The 19,255-nt window shown below is 57.4% G+C and overlaps 1 long non-coding RNA gene and 2 other non-coding genes across 3 annotated transcripts in view; all 3 read left to right on the top strand.

Moving 5' to 3' along the window:
- LOC141164896 (uncharacterized) overlaps positions 1-16,715 on the top strand; it is a 145,386-nt gene extending 128,671 nt beyond the window's left edge. Inside the window, exon 3 of the long non-coding RNA XR_012250955.1 lies at positions 16,637-16,715. This is a non-coding gene — a long non-coding RNA (uncharacterized lncRNA). The remainder of the gene's footprint in view (positions 1-16,636) is intronic.
- On the top strand, positions 6,719-6,872 carry LOC141164941 (5.8S ribosomal RNA). Its single transcript, XR_012250987.1, has one exon. It is a non-coding gene; the product is annotated as a 5.8S ribosomal RNA (ribosomal RNA).
- A 1,317-nt stretch (positions 16,716-18,032) lies between the features above and the next one.
- On the top strand, positions 18,033-18,186 carry LOC141164914 (5.8S ribosomal RNA). Its single transcript, XR_012250961.1, has one exon. It is a non-coding gene; the product is annotated as a 5.8S ribosomal RNA (ribosomal RNA).
- The last annotated feature ends 1,069 nt before the right edge of the window (positions 18,187-19,255 follow it).

Genomic DNA, 19,255 nt, shown 5'->3' with positions numbered 1-19,255 from the left:
TCCCCTCCTAAGGGAACCCTGGATGCCAAAGGGGCCTGATCAACCCCCCCACGCCATAAGGCTGCTGGTTTCATAGGCCGCCCTCAAACTCAGATTTTGCCAAACAAATCACAAGCCTCCTTGGCAGCGACAGCTATGACCGATGCGGGACACATTGTGAGCGGCCGGGCCGCGAACCCACCACGCCAAAAAGCCTCCGCCCGCGACTAGATGTATTCGGAAGGGGGCTTAATAGTCACCCCCGTGCAAGTCGGTGGAGGGCTTAATATTCGCCTTGTGGAAGTCGGTGGAGGGCTTAATATTCGCCTTGTGGTAGTCGGTGGAGGGCTTAATAGTGCTGCGATGTCCAGAAACAGTTCCAGAATTTTGAGCTGAGGCCCCCCAGTCTTCCTATATAGAGAGGGGAAATATGTGTGAGGGTACACCAGGAGTGTTCCAAATGTATGGGTGAAATATATATCCCACAGGGGGAAAATTGAAAAAAAGTTTAAAAAAAAAATTTTTTGGGACTTAGAAAATTTTCACACATGTGTCAGACTTCCAGAGAGGGGAACATGTCAGTGAGCGCATCCGATTTCAGTTCCAGAGCGATTCACCCGATGAGTCCTTCATACTTAGTCGTTTTTTGGCACATTTCTGACTTTTTGAAAATTTCACTTTTTTGTGAAAATTTCCGCTAAATGAGGGAATACTATGTTATAGGGCATCCCAGGAGGGCTCCAAATGTGTGGGTAAAATATATATCCCACGGGGGGGGGAATTGAAAAAAAGTTGAAAAAAATTTTTTTGTGGACTTAGAAAATTTTTCAACTTGTGTCAGACTTCCAGAGAGGGGAAAATGTGAGTGAGCGCATCCGATTTCAGTTCCAGAGCGATTTGCCCGATGAGTCCTTCATACTTAGTCGTTTTCAGAAGTCAGAATTTTGACTTCCAGGACCTGCCAAACGTTGGTAAATTGAATCCGCTCACCAGTTCCAAGTGTTTTGAGGTGTCCCCGGTTGCAGTAATGCAGCCTGCCCACTAGATGTCGAAAAAGAGACAAAAAGTGAAAAAGAACCAGAATGAATAAATTCCAGGGAGCCGAATCCGCCTGACAGTTCCAGGCGATCGGGTACTTTTTGGCATGCGTCCCTAAAGTGGGTATAGGGTGACACTCCATGCAAAGACCCAGTTTTGCACACCACCGGCAGAATATATGAGAGAGAGGTACCTCTCAGCCCCGACACATTTCGACTCATTTAAGCTGGTTTTCACCTCCGTAGGCCCGGCTACGCGTTTTGGCTATGAGTCCCTGTTCGGCTGGAGGTCTGCACCTTGGCTAAACCCAGGCTTCCGCAGCTGCGTGGGGGGACTTTTGCTGGTCGCCTATTCCAAGTCAGAGAGGTGTTCCTGGGTTGAAGTGAGCCTGGCCAGACCCCCCCCCGTGGGCCCTGGTTCTCCACATGGGGGCGCCTCAAGGCTAAAATCTGGATTTTTAGGCTGAGGAGAGGCTCCATGAGGGCGGATGCTTTTGTGGCTTCGACCCCAGTGCTGTTGCACATCCAGTACCCCCTCTGCAAGGGCGCCTGTACCCGAGTCGCGCTTCCAGGAATCGTGGGCACGTATCTCCCGACAACAGGGGTTTGCTGCCTCCGTACTTGGGCAAGTCCCTCCACGCACCCCTACTCTTCCTCCGATCGATATGGCGCAGCGCTCCCGGGTGGGGAGGTGGCACCGCTCGCTCGGCCCGGGCTTTGGAGCCCGCGCCGGCTTAAGGTGAGCGGTCCCCTTCCTCCTCTACCACCGGGCTTTCGACACCTATCTTTGGGCGCGCACGCCGGCCTCGCCTCCCGTCCGTGGAGGTGGCCGAGCCGTGGTGAGTTTTACCCGACCCAAGCGAAGTCAGCGGTCCGACGACCCGCACGTGCGAACGGCATGGTGCCCACCCACCAAGGCGTGGGGGCCCGTCGTCCGAATCGCTCCCTGTGCGGGGAAGCACAACTATCTCCGAGGGCGGCCCTTTTCTTCCAGATGCGTACACGGCCAGCGGAGGCCCGCGCCACCCCTCGTGTCAGAAAGGGCGGCCTCCGCGGCGGTGGCGACAGCGGCGGTGGTGGGTGGCGTCTCCGCGCCACTTCCGAGCTTCGCGCTTTCCAGTCTTTTCCCGGATCCCTATGTCAGTGGGGAGGATGACAGAGGTGTGGAGGCAGGCGAAGGGGGTTCTCACCGTGCAAGGGCGCCTGTACCCGAGTCGTGCTTCCAGGACTCGTGGGCACGTATCTCCCGACAACAGGGGTTTGCTGCCTCCGTACTTGGGCAAGTCCCTCCACGCACCCTTGCTCTTCCTCCGATCGATCTGGCGCAGCACTCCCGGGTGGGGAGGTGGCGCCGCTCGCTCGGCCCGGGCTTTGGAGCCCGCGCCGGCTTAAGGTGAGCGGTCCCCTTCCTCCTCTACCCCTGGGCTTTCGACACCTATCTTTGGGCGCGCACGCCGGCCTCGCCTCCCGTCCGTGGAGGTGGCCGAGCCGTGGGGAGTTTTACCCGACCCGACCCAAGCGAAGTCAGCGGTCCGACGACCCGCACGTGCGAACAGCATGGTGCCCACCCACCAAGGCGTGGGGTCCATCGTCCGAATCGCTCCCTGTGCGGGGAAGCACAACTATCTCCGAGGGCGGCCCTTTTCTTCCAGATGCGTACACGGCCAGCGGAGGCCCGCGCCGCCCCTCGTGTCCGAAAGGGCGGACTCCGCGGCGGTGGCGACAGCAGCTTTGGTGGGTGGCGCCTCCGCGCCACTGCCGAGCTTCGCGCTTTCCAGTCTTTTCCCGGATCCCTATGTCAGTGGGGAGGACGACAGAGATGTGGAGGCAGGCGAAGAGGGTTCTCACCGTGCAAGGGCGCCTGTACCCGAGTCGCGCTTCCAGGACTCGTGGGCACGTATCTCCCGACGATAGGGGTTTGCAGCCTCCGTACTTGGGCAAGTCCTTCCACGCACCCCTGCTCTTCCTCCGATCGATCTGGCGCAGCGCTCCCGGGTGGGTAGGTGGCGCCGCTCGCTCGGCCCGGGCTTTGGAGCCCGCGCCGGCTTAAGGTGAGCGGTCCCCTTCCTCCTCTATCCCCGGGCTTTCGACACCTATCTTTGGGCGCGCACGCCGGCCTCGCCTCCCTTCCGTGGAGGTGGCCGAGCCGTGGGGAGTTTTACCCGACCCAAGCGAAGGCAGCGGTCCGACGACCCGCACGTGCGAACGGCATGGTGCCCACCCACCAAGGCGTGGGGGCCCGTCGTCCGAATCGCTCCCTGTGCGGGGAAGCACAACTATCTCCGAGGGCGGCCCTTTTCTTCCAGATGCGTACACGGCCAGCGGAGGCCCGCGCCGCCCCTCGTGTCCAAAAGGGCGGCCTCCGCGGCGGTGGCGACAGCGGCGTTGGTGGGTGGCGTCTCCGCGCCACTGCCGAGCTTCGCGCTTTCCAGTCTTTTCCCGGATCCCTATGTCAGTGAGGAGGACGACAGAGGTGTGGAGGCAGGCGAAGGGGGTTCTCACCGTGCAAGGGCGCCTGTACCCGAGTCGCGCTTCCAGGACTCGTGGGCACGTATCTCCCGACGACAGGGGTTTGCAACCTCCGTACTTGGGCAAGTCCCTCCACGCACCCCTGCTCTTCCTCCGATCGATCTGGCGCAGCGCTCCCGGGTGGGGAGGTGGCGCCGCTCGCTCAGCCCGGGCTTTGGAGCCCGCGCCGGCTTAAGGTGAGCGGTCCCCTTCCTCCTCTACCCCCGGGCTTTTGACACCTATCTTTGGGCGCGCACGCCGGCCTCCGGTCTGTGGAGGTGGCCGAGTCGTGGGGAGTTTGAGCCGACCCCAGCGAAGGCAGCGGTCCGACGACCCGCACGGGCTAACGGCGGGGTGCCCACCCACCCAGGCGTGGGGGCCCGTCGTCCGAATCGCTCCCTGTGCGGGGATGCACAACGATCTTCTCCGAGGGCGGCCCTTTTCTTCCAGATGTGTACCCGGCCAGCGATAGCGGCGGCAGTGGGTGGCGTCTCCGCGCCACTGCCGAGCTTCGCGATTTCCAGTCTTTTCCCGAGCCCCTACGTCAGTGGGGAGGACGACAGAGGTGTGGAGGCAGGCGAAGGGGGTTATCACCGTGCGGTGTGCCCCAGCCCGACCGTCGCCTTTCCCCCTCGACCCTCGTCCTCCCAGGCGGCTCGGCAGGGAGAAGGAGAGAGAGAGCGAGAGAGGGAGAGTGGAAACCCCAGAGCCGAGGGGTTATATGGAGAACGGGAGAAGGAACGAGGGCCAAGAGGTAGGGAGTACCCGCAGGCCTCTCCTCTCCCGAACCTCGACGCGGTCCAGTCGTGATGGGGGGCTACCTGGTTGATCCTGCCAGTAGCATATGCTTGTCTCAAAGATTAAGCCATGCACGTGTAAGTACACACGGACGGTACAGTGAAACTGCGAATGGCTCTTTAAATCAGTTATGATTCCTTTGATCGCTCCAAACCGTTGACTCGGACAACTGTGGTAATTCTAGAGCTAATACGTGCAAACGAGCGCTGGCCGCCAGGGATTCGTGCATTTATCAGACCAAAACCAATCCGGGGTCCCGGGCGCGGCGTCGAGACGGCCTCCCCCCTGCTGCGCTCTCACCGTAAGCTTTGCGACTCTGGATAACCTCGGGCCGATCGCATTTCCCCGTGACGGCGACGATCCATTTGGGTGTCTGCCCTATCAACTTTTGATGGTACTTTCTGTGCCTACCATGGTGACCACGGGTAACGGAGAATCAGGGTTCGATTCCGGAGAGCGAGCCTGAGAAACGGCTACCACATCCAAGGAAGGCAGCAGGCGCGCAAATTACCCACTCCCGACCCGGTGAGGTAGTGACGAAAAATAACAATACAGGACTCTTTCGAGGCTCTGTAATTGGAATGAGTACACTTTAAATCCTTTAACGAGGATCTATTGGAGGGCAAGTCTGGTGCCAGCAGCCGCGGTAATTCCAGCTCCAGTAGTGTACACTAAAGCTGCTGCAGTTAAAAAGCTCGTAGTTGGATCTTGGGATCGAGCTGGCGGTCTGCCGCAAGGCGTGCTACCGCCAGTCCCAGCCCCTTTGCCTTGGGGCGCCTCCCCGATGCTCTTGACTGAGTGTCCCGGGGGCCCGAAGCGTTTACTTTGAAAAAATTAGAGTGTTCAAAGCAGGCAGCCACGCCTGAATACTCCAGCTAGGAATAATGGAATAGGACTCCGGTTCTATTTTGTTGGTTGTCGGAACTGGGGCCATGATTAAGAGGTACGGCCGGCGGCATCCGTATTGCGCCGCTAGAGGTGAAATTCTTGGACCGGCACAAGACGAACCAAAGCGAAAGCATTTGCCAAGAATGTTTTCATTAATCAAGAACGAAAGTCGGAGGTTCGAAGATTATCAGATACCGTCGTAGTTCCGACCATAAATGATGCCAACTGGCGATCCGGCGGCGTCATTCCCATGACCTGCCGAGCAGCGTCCGGGAAACCAAAGTCTTTGGGTTCCGGGGGGAGTATGGTTGCAAAGCTGAAACTTAAAGGAATTGTTTGAAGGGCACCACCAGGAGTGGAGCCTGCGGCTTAATTTGACTCAACACGGGAAACCTCACCCGGCCCGGACACGGAAAGGATTGACAGATTGAAAGCTCTTTCTCGATTCTGTGGGTGGTGGTGCATGGGTGTTCTTAGTTGGTGGAGCGATTTGTCTGGTTAATTCCGATAACGAACGAGACTCCGGCATGCTAACTAGCTACGCGACCCCCCGTGGTCCGCGTCCAGCTTCTTAGAGGGACAAGTGGCGCTCAGCCACGCGAGATCGAGCAATAACAGATCTGTGATGCCCTTAGATGTCCGGGGCTGCACGCGCGCTACACTGAACGGACCAGCGTGTGTCTACCCTTCACCGACAGGTGCGGGTAACCTGCTGAACCCCGCTCGTGATGGGGATTGCAATTCTTCCCCGTGAACGAGGAATTCCCAGTAAGTGCGGGTCATAAGCTCGCATTGATTAAGTCCCTGCCCTTTGTACACACCGTCCGTCGCTACTACCGATTGGATGGTTTAGTGAGGTACTTGGATTGGCCCTGCCGGGGTCCGCCAAGACCCTGGCGGAGAGCCGAGAAGACGATCGAATTTGACTATCTAGAGGAAGTAAAAGTCGTAACAAGGTTTCTGTAGGTGAACCTGCAGAAGGATCATTAAGGCAGCGATGACCGAACCGAGGAGACGCGGAGCTGGAAGCCGATTTCCCCGACTGCCTCCCCCTGCCCAAAGGGGGTGTGCGGCTGGGATACTTCCGCTCTGCCTGAGCTACCCGCACGCGGAGGGGCGGCGACGGTCCAGCGAGGGTTATCGCCGTGCGGACGACGACGACGGGAGGGTGTGGGGGAGCCCCTCTTGCTCCGTCGTCCCGAAGGACGCCTGGCCTCTCGGGGGGATCCTGCCGTGTTCCCCCCGCCCAGGAAAAAACCCACATGAAAGGCCGTCCCGGGTACCGTTCGCCTGTGCGCCCCTATACCCCTCTCCCCGGGGTTGCGGGTCCGGGGGGTAGGTCGAGAAGTCTCGAGCCCTCCGTTGTTCCCCTCCCCGCCGGAGGGAGGGACGGCGGAGGCCGAGCACCCGGGGCAACAGGGCCAAGAAAAATCCCCGATGCACCCCCTCTGTTGCCGTCCGACGTACTGAAAAACCGGGCGCCCCAGAGCGCCCGGACCCAGAAGCGTGACTCTTAACGGTGGATCACTCGGCTCGCGCGTCGATGAAGAATGCAGCTAGCTGCGAGAATTAGTGTGAATTGCAGGACACATTGATCATCAACACTTCGAACGCACCTTGCGGCCCCGGGTTTCTCCCGGGGCTATGCCTGTCTGAGGGTCGCCCCTCCGTCGATCGCCTCTGTGGCGCAGCTGGGGTCCCGTCGCAAGGGATTTTCAGAGGGAGGCCCGAGGCTTCGCACCCCGACGCCCTCTCTCTCTCTCTCTCCCTTACGTCCCCCCAAGGCTAGACCCACCCGCCCGGTTACCCTCCGCCCCGACCCGAAGCGTGCCGTGAGGCTGTCTGTGGAGACACAGGGCTGCCTCCGGAGCTTCCAGGGGTTGGGGGGTAGCCGCCTGGGGCGGCGTGGAAGGGCACGCTCGCAGACCAGACTAAAGACCTCAGATCAGATGAATTTAAGCATATTAATAAGCGGAGGAAAATAAACTAACCAGGATTCCCTCAGTAACGGCGAGTGAAGAGGGAAGAGCCCAGTGCTGAATCCCTGTCCGTCCGGCGGGCGTCGGGAAATGTGGCATACGGGAGACCGGACCACCTCGGCGTCGCTCGGTTGCCCGGGTCCTTCTAATAGTGGCCCCAGCCCGTGGACGGTGGTAGGCCGGTTGGAATAAAAGTGCAGACGAACATTTGAATGACTTTATTATTGGTTGTAATTTTTCTCAGTTTTACACTGGTTTGGTGCACCTAATTGGGATGAGCCGAAAGGTGTTTAAGCCTAGCCTCTCAATAGGCTTCGCTATCGGCCTCATGATTTCCATATTGTCTGCTTGCTGGTTCTCTGAATGACTGGGGGAAGCCAATACAGGTGGCTGACTGTCGTCTCCATCAGTCCGCCTGTCGTCTCCATCAACCTGGCTGTGGTCTCCATCAGCCAGCCTGTCGTCTTCATCAACCTGGCTGTCGTCTCCATCAGCCAGCCTGTCGGCTCCATCAGCCTGGCTGTCATATCCATCAGCCCGCCTGTCGTCTCCATCAACCTGGCTGTCGTCTCCATCAGCCAGCCTGTTGGCTCCATCAGCCTGGCTGTCGTATCCATCAGCCCGCCTGTCGTCTCCATCAACCTGGCTGTCGTCTCCATCAGCCAGCCTTTCGGCTCCATCAGCCTGGCTGTCGTCTCCAACAGCCTGCCCCGAATTTATTACCAATTCATGGGCACGACACATATCCACAAGTGCTTTCTCCTGGTAAACTTTCTCAGCCATACCATTTGTGTGGACCAGATATCGTGCGAATAAGTGTTTTTCGGAATCGGAATATCGTGAGAGAGTCCACGTTTCACATACACGTCGTACAAAATGGCTGGTGACATGTGGAAGGCTGTAGCTGTGGAGGAAAAACAATCAGTGCCTGTAGCTGCATATGATAATTTACACTGGATATTCTTCCCCCACCTTTCATGATAACGCCGGAGAGCAGCGGATGGGTTCATTACGACCTTCCCGGTACACGTCAGAAAAAAGTTTGTGATTTCTAGGCCAGCAGCAATGACAGGTCTGATATGTTCTGCATAGACTTTGAACCACTGAAAAAGAAAAAAAAACTTAATCTCGAGCCAGAGGGTATACCTCAAACGAGTTTTGCATGGGGACAACAGAGGGGTTTCAACCCCATGTGGAGTCGGGTAGCCCGGGTCCCCTGGCTTGTAGAAACCTTACCGAATGTTATTCCTCTGAAAGCATGAACGATGCTACTTGAGTGGATGCACACTTGTGTGTTTTTACACCGACAATCGTCTTTCGAACACCGCGGTACATGTGATAGGTCCTCCCGTTCCACTCTGAAACCTAAGGTGTAAAAAGAAGGGAGATGATTGAGATGGTTCCGCAATGACCGCTGCCCATGCAGACTAACACTACTTACGGTCAAATTGCGAACAACACCTGGCCTTTGGAGGTGTCTTAGAATCAGAAGGGCCTGGAGGTACAGAATAACTTCCCTTCGGTCCTCTTCTGATCCCCCGTCCTGGACATTCTCTATGCTCGCTAGAAATGTAGGTCTTGCTTCGTCCAGTATTTTCTGGCAGTCATTCGGTGTCTTGGAGGGCTTCATCAGCGTATCGTACCTGTGGGGTGAAATACAGTTATAGCACTTTTTTACCCAACAGCCGATGTTTGGTAAAAATCTCTCAGAATATTGGGTACCTCTTGCTCACTGAGTCTTGGCAGACTCCCCTGTACAACGTCTTACGCAGGTCCTCCGTAAAGTTCATAAACACCTCACACGCCCTGTATAGCTGAGGATTCTCTATGCTCAGTTGTGTGCCCCTCATCTGATAAGTGGTGAATCGCCGAATGTGCTTCAGTATTTTGAGGGAGGTCTGGTTCGATAGTTTGAGGCTGCTGAGTTTTTTAAAAAAAATCATTCACTTTTGTTGGTTTGGTTAAGTACTCCAGAGTTATAAATCTTGGGTTGATAAAGAAAAGAAACCGCGCAACATTCGATACCTCCTGGTTACAATTAGGGACCCCACGGGTTACTGTCAAATATGTGCGGAAGCTCTTCTACATGGGGCTATTTACTGAGTGACGCATATACAAGCCGGCGGCCGTTCTAGCCAGGGAGCTTTCGTTTCTCCATTGCCTAGACTGAATGTTTGTGTGCTGCCATCCATGGCCTCAATGGGGTCCGACTCGGGGCATGGGGCTCCCTCAAAATTGTGTGCAGACTGTTCAGGGACAGGCGCGTCCATCATATGTGAATATGACTCCACAGGGGGCATGTAGCATGGGGGCAAACAGTCTGTTGGCGCCTGGGTCTGTCCTACAGAGGTCAGCGGTATGTTTTCTAACTGAAATGTAGGTTTGTTTACTATAAAATACCCACGGCTTTCGGCAAATGCTACCACATCTTCCAGGGATTGCAGAGGCTTGAGCTCGCTGAATAGTATAGCTGTGCCCTTAGCCGCGACAAGTCTAAGTCGATCTTTGGCGATAGCCAAGTTTTTTTTTATCTCCGAGACGCTTTCGGACCTCATGCACACCCTTCTCAGATGTGTGGACAGATATCTCGTCACCCTGTGGCACGCGGGGGAAGTCAGCGGTGTACGTTGGTGGATGTGGGGAAATAAGCAACACAAACGTTCACTGCGGTTTTACAACCGTGCAACATGGGGTCCGCCGCAGTCTGGTGTGGCGGTTACATTCTCCTATATGTGGGCGACGAATAACTTCTACTTACCGCTTCATAGCGACACGTTTCCCGCAGTCAAATTGAGCTTTAAAGTCCTTGCATCTGCAGCGGAGGTGATCTGAATTTCTGCCGCACACATCCAGGCTGCATCAGCCGCTCGGCTGATTAGTTTCCGCTCTAGCGGCTAATCACTGCTCTCGCGTAACAGGTGATGAGTCGCTCGCACGGGTGCAAATCACCTGTAGTGCTGCTGGAAATATTCAAACCTGGATAAATTCGTCCGTATCTTCTATACGGCATCACAGGGGTTGAGGCACCCATAAGGCAGCCACCTGCACGGTTGAAAAGCATCAGCAGCGTTGACGGAAAAAACCTAACCTATCTCATATACGTTTGTTCTATTGCGCTATATGAGAGGAACCTCATTTTCAGACATTTGGTTTGCGAGGTTAGCTTATGGGAAATATCTGTGTGCAGGAAACTTCCAGAGAGGTAGGAAATGTCAGTGAGTGCATCCGATTTCAGTTCCAGAGCGATTTGCCCGATGAGTCCTTCACACTTAGTCTTTTTCAGAAATCAGAATTTTGACTTCCAGGACCCGCCAAACGTTGGTAAATTGAATCCGCTCACCAGTTCCAAGTGTTTTGAGGTGTCCCCGGTTGCAGTAATGCAGCCTGCCCAATAGATGTCGAAAAAGAGACAAAAAGTGAAAAAGAACCAGAATGAGGAAATTGCAGGGAGCCGAATCCGCCTGACAGTTCCAGGCGATCGGGCACTTTTTTGCATGCGTCCCTAAAGTGGGTATAGGGTGACACTCCATGCAAAGACCCAGTTTTGCACACCACCGGCAGAATATATGAGAGAGAGGTACCTCTCAGCCCCGACACATTTCGACTCATTTAAGCTGGTTTTCACCTCCGTAGGCCCGGCTACGCGTTTTGGCTACGAGTCCCTGTTCGGCTGGAGGTCTGCACCTTGGCTGAACCCAGGCTTCCGCAGCTGCGTGGGGGGACTTTTGCTGGTTGCCTATCCCAAGTCAGAGAGGTGTTCCTGGGTTGAAGTGAGCCTGGCCAGACCCCCCCCGCGGGCCCTGGTTCTCCACATGGGGGTGCCGTCAAGGCTAAAATCTGGATTTTTAGGCTGAGGAGAGGCTCCATGAGGGCGGATGCTTTTGTGGCTTCGACCCCAGTGCTGTTCCACATCCAGTACCCCCTCTGCAAGGGCGCCTGTACCCGAGTCGCGCTTCCAGGACTCGTGGGCACGTATCTCCCGACGACAGGGGTTTGCAGCCTCCGTACGTGGGCCAGTCCCTACATGCACCCCTGCTCTTCCTCCGATCGATCTGGCACAGTGCTCCTGGGTGGGGAGGTGGCGCCGCTCGCTCGACCTGGGCTTTGGAGCCCGCGCCGGCTTAAGGTGAGCGGTCCCCTTCCTCCTCTACCCCCGAGCTTTTGACCCCTGTCTTTGGGCGTGCAAGCCGGACTCGCCTCCCATCCGCGGAGGTGGCTGAGCCGTGGGGAGTTTGACCCGACCCGAGCAAAGTCAGCGTTCTAATGACCCTCACGGGCGAACTCCGGGGTGCCCACCCACCCACGCGTGGGGGCATACTTTTGAGGTTACGGGTGTGAGGGACTACGCTGGAGGGTGACGCCGACACGGCCAGGCCGATAACAACCCTCGCGACCTCCGCGTCGCTGGGTTAGTGCCAGAGCCGCGACGGAACCTGACGGCCAGTTCCCCTCTCCAAATCCTCATGCCTGTCCGCCGGTGGGTTGAGGACCCCCCTCGACGGAGGCAGGTCTAAGCCAGACGGTGGTGCCGCATAGGCTCCCCCCACATGCCATCTCCCTGAGCGACCCTGTGTGTCGTCTTGGGTGTGGTTGGTGAGACGGGGGCGGCTGTGGCATCCTCCGGAGGCCAGTCACCTCGCCCTCCCCGTGCAAGGGGTGTTTTCCAGACGCCTGCCGCTTCGGGACCATGCACCCCACAGCGAGCCGCTTTTCCCGTACAGGTCCCCGCACAGGCCTCTCAGCTCCCCTCGCTGCGATCTATTGAAAGCCATCCCTCGAGACAAGCTTTTGTCCCTCCCAAGGAGTTTGCCTCCCCTCCTAAGGGAACCCTGGATGCCAAAGGGGCCTGATCAACCCCCCCACGCCATAAGGCTGCTGGTTTCATAGGCCGCCCTCAAACTCAGATTTTGCCAAACAAATCACAAGCCTCCTTGGCAGCGACAGCTATGACCGATGCGGGACACATTGTGAGCTGCCGGGCCGCGAACCCACCACGCCAAAAAGTATCCGCCCGCGACTAGATGTATTTGGAAGGGGGCTTAAAAGTCGCCCCCTTGCAAGTCGGTGGAGGGCTTAATATTCGCCTTGTGGTAGTCGGTGGAGGGCTTAATAGTGCTGCGGTGTCCAGAAACAGTTCCAGAATTTTGGGCTGAGGCCCCCCAGTCTTCCTCTATAGAGAAGGGAAATATGTGTGAGGGTACACCAGGAGTGTTCCAAATGTATGGGTGGAATATATATCCCACAAGGGGAAAATTGAAAAAAAGTTTAAAAAAAATTTTTTGTGGACTTAGAAAATTTTCACACATGTGTCAGACTTCCAGAGAGGGGAACATGTCAGTGAGCGCTACCAATTTCAGTTCCAGAGCGATTCACCCGATGAGTCCTTCATACTTAGTCGTTTTTTTGGCAAATTTCTGACTTTTTGAAAATTTCACTTTTTTGTGAAAACCTCCGCTAAATGAGGTTATAATATGTTAGAGGGCATCCCAGGAGGGCTCCAAATGTGTGGGTAAAATATATATCCCACGGAGGGGAAAATTGAAAAAAAGTTTAAAAAAATTTTTTGCGGACTTAGAAAATTTTTCAACTTGTGTCAGACTTCCAGAGAGGGGAAAATGTGAGTGAGCGCATCCGATTTCAGTTCCAGAGCGATTCACCCGATGAGTCCTTCATACTTAGTCTTTTTCAGAAATCAGAATTTTGACTTCCAGGACCCGCCAAACGTTGGTAAATTGAATCCGCTCACCAGTTCCAAGTGTTTTGAGGTGTCCCCGGTTGCAGTAATGCAGCCTGCCCACTAGATGTCGAAAAAGAGACAAAAAGTGAAAAAGAACCAGAATGAGGAAATTCCAGGGAGCCGAATCCGCCTGACAGTTCCAGGCGATCGGGTACTTTTTGGCATGCATCCCTAAAGTGGGTATAGGGTGACACTCCATGCAAAGACCCAGTTTTGCACACCACCGGCAGAATATATGAGAGAGAGGTACCTCTCAGCCCCGACACATTTCGACTCATTTAAGCTGGTTTTCACCTCCGTAGGCCTGGGTACGCGTTTTGGCTATGAGTCCCTGTTCGGCTGGAGGTCTGCACCTTGGCTGAACCCAGGCTTCCGCAGCTGCGTGGGGGGACTTTTGCTGGTCGCCTATTCCAAGTCAGAGAGGTGTTCCTGGGTTGAAGTGAGCCTGGCCAGACCCCCCCCCCCCCCGTGGGCCCTGGTTCTCCACATGGGGGTGCCTCAAGGCTAAAATCTGGATTTTTAGGCTGAGGAGAGGCTCCATGAGGGCGGATGCTTTTGTGGCTTCGACCCCAGTGCTGTTCCATATCCAGTACCCCCTCCGCAAGGGCGCCTGTACCCGAGTCGCGCTTCCAGGACATGTGGGCACGTATCTCCCGACGACAGGGGTTTGCAGCCTCCGTACTTGGGCAAGTCCCTCCACGCACACCTGCTCTTCCTCCGATCGATCTGGCGCAGCGCTCCCGGGTGAGGAGGTGGCGCCGCTCGCTCGGCCCGGGCTTTGGAGCCCGCGCCGGCTTAAGGTGAGCGGTACCCTTCCTCCTCTACCCCCGGGCTTTCGACACCTATCTTTGGGCGCGCACGCCGGCCTCGCCTCCCGTCCGTGGAGGTGGCCGAGCCGTGGGGAGTTTTACACGACCCAAGCGAAGGCAGCGGTCCGACGACCCGAACGTGCGAACGGCATGGTGCCCACCCACCAAGGCGTGGGGGCCCGTCGTCCGAATCGCTCCTTGTGCGGGGAAGCACAACTATCTCCGAGGGCGGCCCTTTTCTTCCAGATGCGTACACGGCCAGCGGAGGCCCGCGCCGCCCCTCGTGTCCGAAAGGGCGGCCTCCGCGGCGGTGGCGACAGCGGCGGTGGTGGGTGGCGTCTCCGCGCCACTGCCGAGCTTCGCGCTTTCCAGTCTTTTCCCGGATACCTATGTCAGTGGGGAGGATGACAGAGTTGTGGAGGCAGGCGAAGGGGGTTCTCACCGTGCAAGGGCGCCTGTACCCGAGTCTCGCTTCCAGGAATCGTGGGCACGTATCTCCCGACGACAGGGGTTTGAAGCCTCCGTACTTGGGCAAGTCCCTCCACGCACCCCTGCTCTTCCTCCGATCGATCTGGCGCAGCGCTCCCAGATGGGGAGGTGGCGCCGCTCGCTCGGCCCGGGCTTTGGAACCCGCGTCGGCTTAAGGTGAGCGATCCCCTTCCTCCTCTACCCCCGGGCTTTCGACACCTATCTTTGGGCGCTCACGCCGGCCTCGCCTCAAGTCCGTGGAGGTGGCCGAGCCGTGGGGTGTGTGACCCGACCCAAGCGAAGGCAGCGGTCCGACGACCCGCACGTGCGAACGGCATGGTGCCCACCCACCAAGGCGTGGGGGCCCGTCGTCCAAATCGCTCCCTGTGTGGGGAAGCACAACTATCTCCGAGGGCGGCCCTTTTCTTCCAGATGCGTACACGGCCAGCGGAGGCCCGCGCCGCCCCTCGTGTCCGAAAGGGCGGCCTCCGCGGCGCTGGCGACAGCGGCGGTGGTGGGTGGCGTCTCCGCGCCACTGCCGAGCTTCGCGCTTTCCAGTCTTTTCCCGGATCCCTATGTCAGTGAGGAGGACGACAGAGGTGTGGAGGCAGGCGAAGGGGGTTCTCACCGTGCAAGGGCGCCTGTACCCGAGTCGCGCTTCCAGTACTCGTGGGCACGTATCTCCCGACGACAGGGGTTTGCAGCCTCCGTACTTGGGCAAGTCCCTCCACGCACCCCTGCTCTTCCTCCGATCGATCTGGCGCAGCGCTTCCGGGTGGGGAGGTGGCGCCGCTCGCTCAGCCCGGGCTTTGGAGCCCGCGACGGCTTAAGGTGAGCGGTCCCCTTCCTCCTCTACCCCCGGGCTTTTGACACCTATCTTTGGGCGCGCACGCCGCCCTCCCGTCCGCGTAGGTGGCTGAGCAGTGGGGAGTTTGAGCCGAACCCAGCGAAGGCAGCGGTCCGACGACCCGCAGGTGCTAACGGCGGGGCGCCCACCCACCAAGGCGTAGGGGCCCGTCGTCCGAATCGCTCCCTGTGCACAACGATCTTCTCCGAGGGCGGCCCTTTTCTTCCAGATGTGTACCCGGCCAGCGGAGGCCCACGGCCCCAATCGTGTCCGACAGGGCGGCGGTGGCGATAGCGGCGGCGGTGGGTGGCGTCTCCGCGCCACTGCCGAGCTTCGCGATTTCCAGTCTTTTCCCGAGCCCCTACGTCAGTGGGGAGGACGACAGAGTTGTGGAGGCAGGCGAAGGGGGTTCTCACCGTGCGGTGTGCCCCAGCCCGACCGTCTCCTTTCCCCCTCGACCCTCGTCCTCCCAGGCGGCTCGGCAGGGAGAAGGAGAGAGAGAGCGAGAGAGGGAGAGTGGAAACCCCAGAGCCGAGGGGTTATATGGAGAACGGGAGAAGGAACGAGGGCCAAGAGGTAGGGAGTACCCGCAGGCCTCTCCTCTCCCGAACCTCGATGCGGTCCAGTCGTGATGGGGGGCTACCTGGTTGATCCTGCCAGTAGCATATGCTTGTCTCAAAGATTAAGCCATGCACGTGTAAGTACACACTTGACGGTACAGTGAAACTGCGAATGGCTCATTAAATCAGTTATGATTCCTTTGATCGCTCCAAACCGTTGACTCGGACAACTGTGGTAATTCTAGAGCTAATACGTGCAAACGAGCGCTGGCCGCCAGGGATGCGTGCATTTATCAGACCAAAACCAATCCGGGGTCCCGGGCGCGGCGTCTTGACGGCCTCCGCGGCCTCCCCCCTGCTGCGCTCTCACAGTAAGCTTTGCGACTCTGGATAACTTTGGGCCGATCGCATTTCCCCGTGACGGCGACGATCCATTCGGGTGTCTGCCCTATCAACTTTTGATGGTACTTTCTGTGCCTACCATGGTGACCACGGGTAACGGAGAATCAGGGTTCGATTCCGGAGAGCGAGCCTGAGAAACGGCTACCACATCCAAGGAAGGCAGCAGGCGCGCAAATTACCCACTCCCGACCCGGTGAGGTAGTGACGAAAAATAACAATACAGGACTCTTTCGAGGCTCTGTAATTGGAATGAGTACACTTTAAATCCTTTAACGAGGATCTATTGGAGGGCAAGTCTGGTGCCAGCAGCCGCGGTAATTCCAGCTCCAGTAGTGTACACTAAAGCTGCTGCAGTTAAAAAGCTCATAGTTGGATCTTGGGATCGAGCTGGGGTTCTTCCGCAAGGCGTGCTACCGCCAGTCCCAGCCCCTTTGCCTTGACTGAGTGTCCCGGGGGCCCGAAGCGTTTACTTTGAAAAAATTAGAGTGTTCAAAGCAGGCAGCCACGCCTGAATACTCCAGCTAGGAATAATGGAATAGGACTCCGGTTCTATTTTGTTGGTTGTCGGAACTGGGGCCATGATTAAGAGGGACGGCCGGGGGCATCCTTATTGCGCCGCTAGAGGTGAAATTCTTGGACCGGCACAAGACGAACCAAAGCGAAAGCATTTGCCAAGAATGTTTTCATTAATCAAGAATGAAAGTCGTAGGTTCGACCATAAATGATGCCAACTGGCGATCCGGCGGCGTCATTCCCATGACCTGCCGAGCAGCGTCCGGGAAACCAAAGTCTTTGGGTTCCGGGGGGAGTATGGTTGCAAAGCTGAAACTTAAAGGAATTGACGGAAGGGCACCACCAGGAGTGGAGCCTGCAGCTTAATTTGACTCAACACGGGAAACCTCACCCGGCCCGGACATGGAAAGGATTGACAGATTGAAAGCTCTTTCTCGATTCTGTGGGTGGTGGTGCATGGGTGTTCTTAGTTGGTGGAGCGATTTGTCTGGTTAATTCCGATAACGAACGAGACTCCGGCATGCTAACTAGCTACGCGACCCCCCGTGGTCCGCGTCCAGCTTCTTAGAGGGACAAGTGGCGCTCAGCCACGCGAGATCGAGCAATAACAGATCTGTGATGCCCTTAGATGTCCGGGGCTGCACGCGCGCTACACTGAACGGACCAGCGTGTGTCTACCCTTCACCGACAGGTGCGGGTAACCTGCTGAACCCCGCTCGTGATGGGGATCGGGGATTGCAATTCTTCCCCGTGAACGAGGAATTCCCAGTAAGTGCGGGTCATAAGCTCGCGTTGATTAAGTCCCTGCCCTTTGTACACACCGCCCGTCGCTACTACCGATTGGATGGTTTAGTGAGGTCCTTGGATTGGCCCTGCCGGGGTCCGCCAAGACCCTGGCGGAGAGGCGAGAAGACGATCGAACTTGACTATCTAGAGGAAGTAAAAGTCATAACAAGGTTTCTGTAGGTGAACCTGCAGAAGGATCATTAAGGCAGTGATGACCGAACCGAGGAGGCGCGGAGCTGGAAGCCGATTTCCCCGACTGCCTCCCCCTGCCCGAAGGGGGTGTGCGGCTGGGATACTTCCGCTCTGCCTGAGCTACCCGCACGCGGAGGGGCGGCGACGGTCCAGCGAGGGTTATCGCCGTGCGGACGACGACGACGGGAGGGTGTGTGGAGCCCCTCTTGCTCCTTCGTACCGACGGACGCCTGGCCTCTCGGGGGGATCCTGCCGTGTTCCCCCCGCCCAGGAAAAAACCCACATGAAAGGCCGTCCCGGGTACCGTTCGCCCGTGCGCCCCTATACCCCTCTCCCCGGGGTTGCGGGACCGGGGGGTAGGTCGAGAAGTCTCGAGCCCTCCGTTGTTCCCCTCCCCGCCGGAGGGAGGGACGGCGGAGGCCGAGCACCTGGGGCAATAGGGCCAAGAAAAATCCCCGATGCACCCCCTCTGTTGCCGGCCGACGTACTGAAAAACCGGGCGCCCCAGAGCTCCCGGGCCCAGAAGCGTGACTCTTAACGGTGGATCACTCGGCTCGCGCGTCGATGAAGAACGCAGCTAGCTGCGAGAATTAGTGTGAATTGCAGGACACATTGATCATCGACACTTCGAACGCACCTTGCGGCCCCGGGTTTCTCCCGGGGCTATGCCTGTCTGAGGGTCGCCCCTCCGTCGATCGCCTCCGTGGCGCAGCTGGGGTCCCGTCGCAAGGGATTTTCAGAGGGAAGCCCGAGGCTTCGCACCCCGACGCCCTCTCTCTCTCTCCCTCTCCCTTACGTCCCCCCAAGGCTAGACCCACCCGCCCGGTTACCCTCCGCCCCGACCCGGAGCGTGCCGTGAGGCTGTCTGTGGAGACACAGGGCTGCCTCCGGAGCTTCCAGGGGTTGGGGGGTAGCCGCCTGGGGCGGCGTGGTAGGGCACGCTCGCAGACCAGACTAAAGACCTCAGATCAGACGTGGCGACCCGCTGAATTTAAGCATATTAATAAGCGGAGGAAAATAAACTAACCAGGATTCCCTCAGTAACGGCGAGTGAAGAGGGAAGAGCCCAGTGCTGAATCCCTGTCCGTCCGGCGGGCGTCGGGAAATGTGGCATACGGGAGACCGGACCACCTCGGCGTCGCTCGGGGGCCCGAGTCCTTCTAATAGTGGCTCCAGCCCGTGGACGGTGGTAGGCCGTGTATTCTACGGTTGGAATAAAAGTGCAGACGAACATTTGAATGACTTTATTATTGGTTGTAATTTTTCTCAGTTTTACACTGGTTTGGTGCACCTAATTGGGATGAGCCGAAAGGTGTTTAAGCCTAGCCTCTCAATAGGCTTCACTATCGGCCTCATGATTTCCATATTGTCTGCTTGCTGGTTCTCTGAATGACTCGGGGAAGCCAATACAGGTGGCTGACTGTCGTCTCCATCAGTCCGCCTGTCGTCTCCATCAACCTGGCTGTCGTCTTCATCAACCTGGCTGTCGTCTCCATCAGCCAGCCTGTCGGCTCCATCAGCCTGGCTGTCATATCCATCAGCCCGCCTGTCGTCTCCATCAACCTGGCTGTCGTCTCCATCAGCCAGCCTGTTGGCTCCATCAGCCTGGCTGTCGTATCCATCAGCCCGCCTGTCGTCTCCATCAGCCTGGCTGTCGTCTCCAACAGCCTGCCCCGAATTTATTACCAATTTATGGGCACGACACATATCCACAAGTGATTTCTCCTGGTAAACTTTCTCAGCCATACCATT

Source organism: Phyllobates terribilis, unplaced genomic scaffold, assembly GCF_046119375.1.
Source record: "Phyllobates terribilis strain yellow unplaced genomic scaffold, ASM4611937v1 Scaffold_10__3_contigs__length_209671492, whole genome shotgun sequence".
Lineage (NCBI taxonomy): Eukaryota > Metazoa > Chordata > Amphibia > Anura > Dendrobatidae > Phyllobates > Phyllobates terribilis.
The sequence above is the reverse complement of the archived record's forward strand: the minus strand, read 5'-3'. Positions and strand labels throughout refer to the sequence as shown.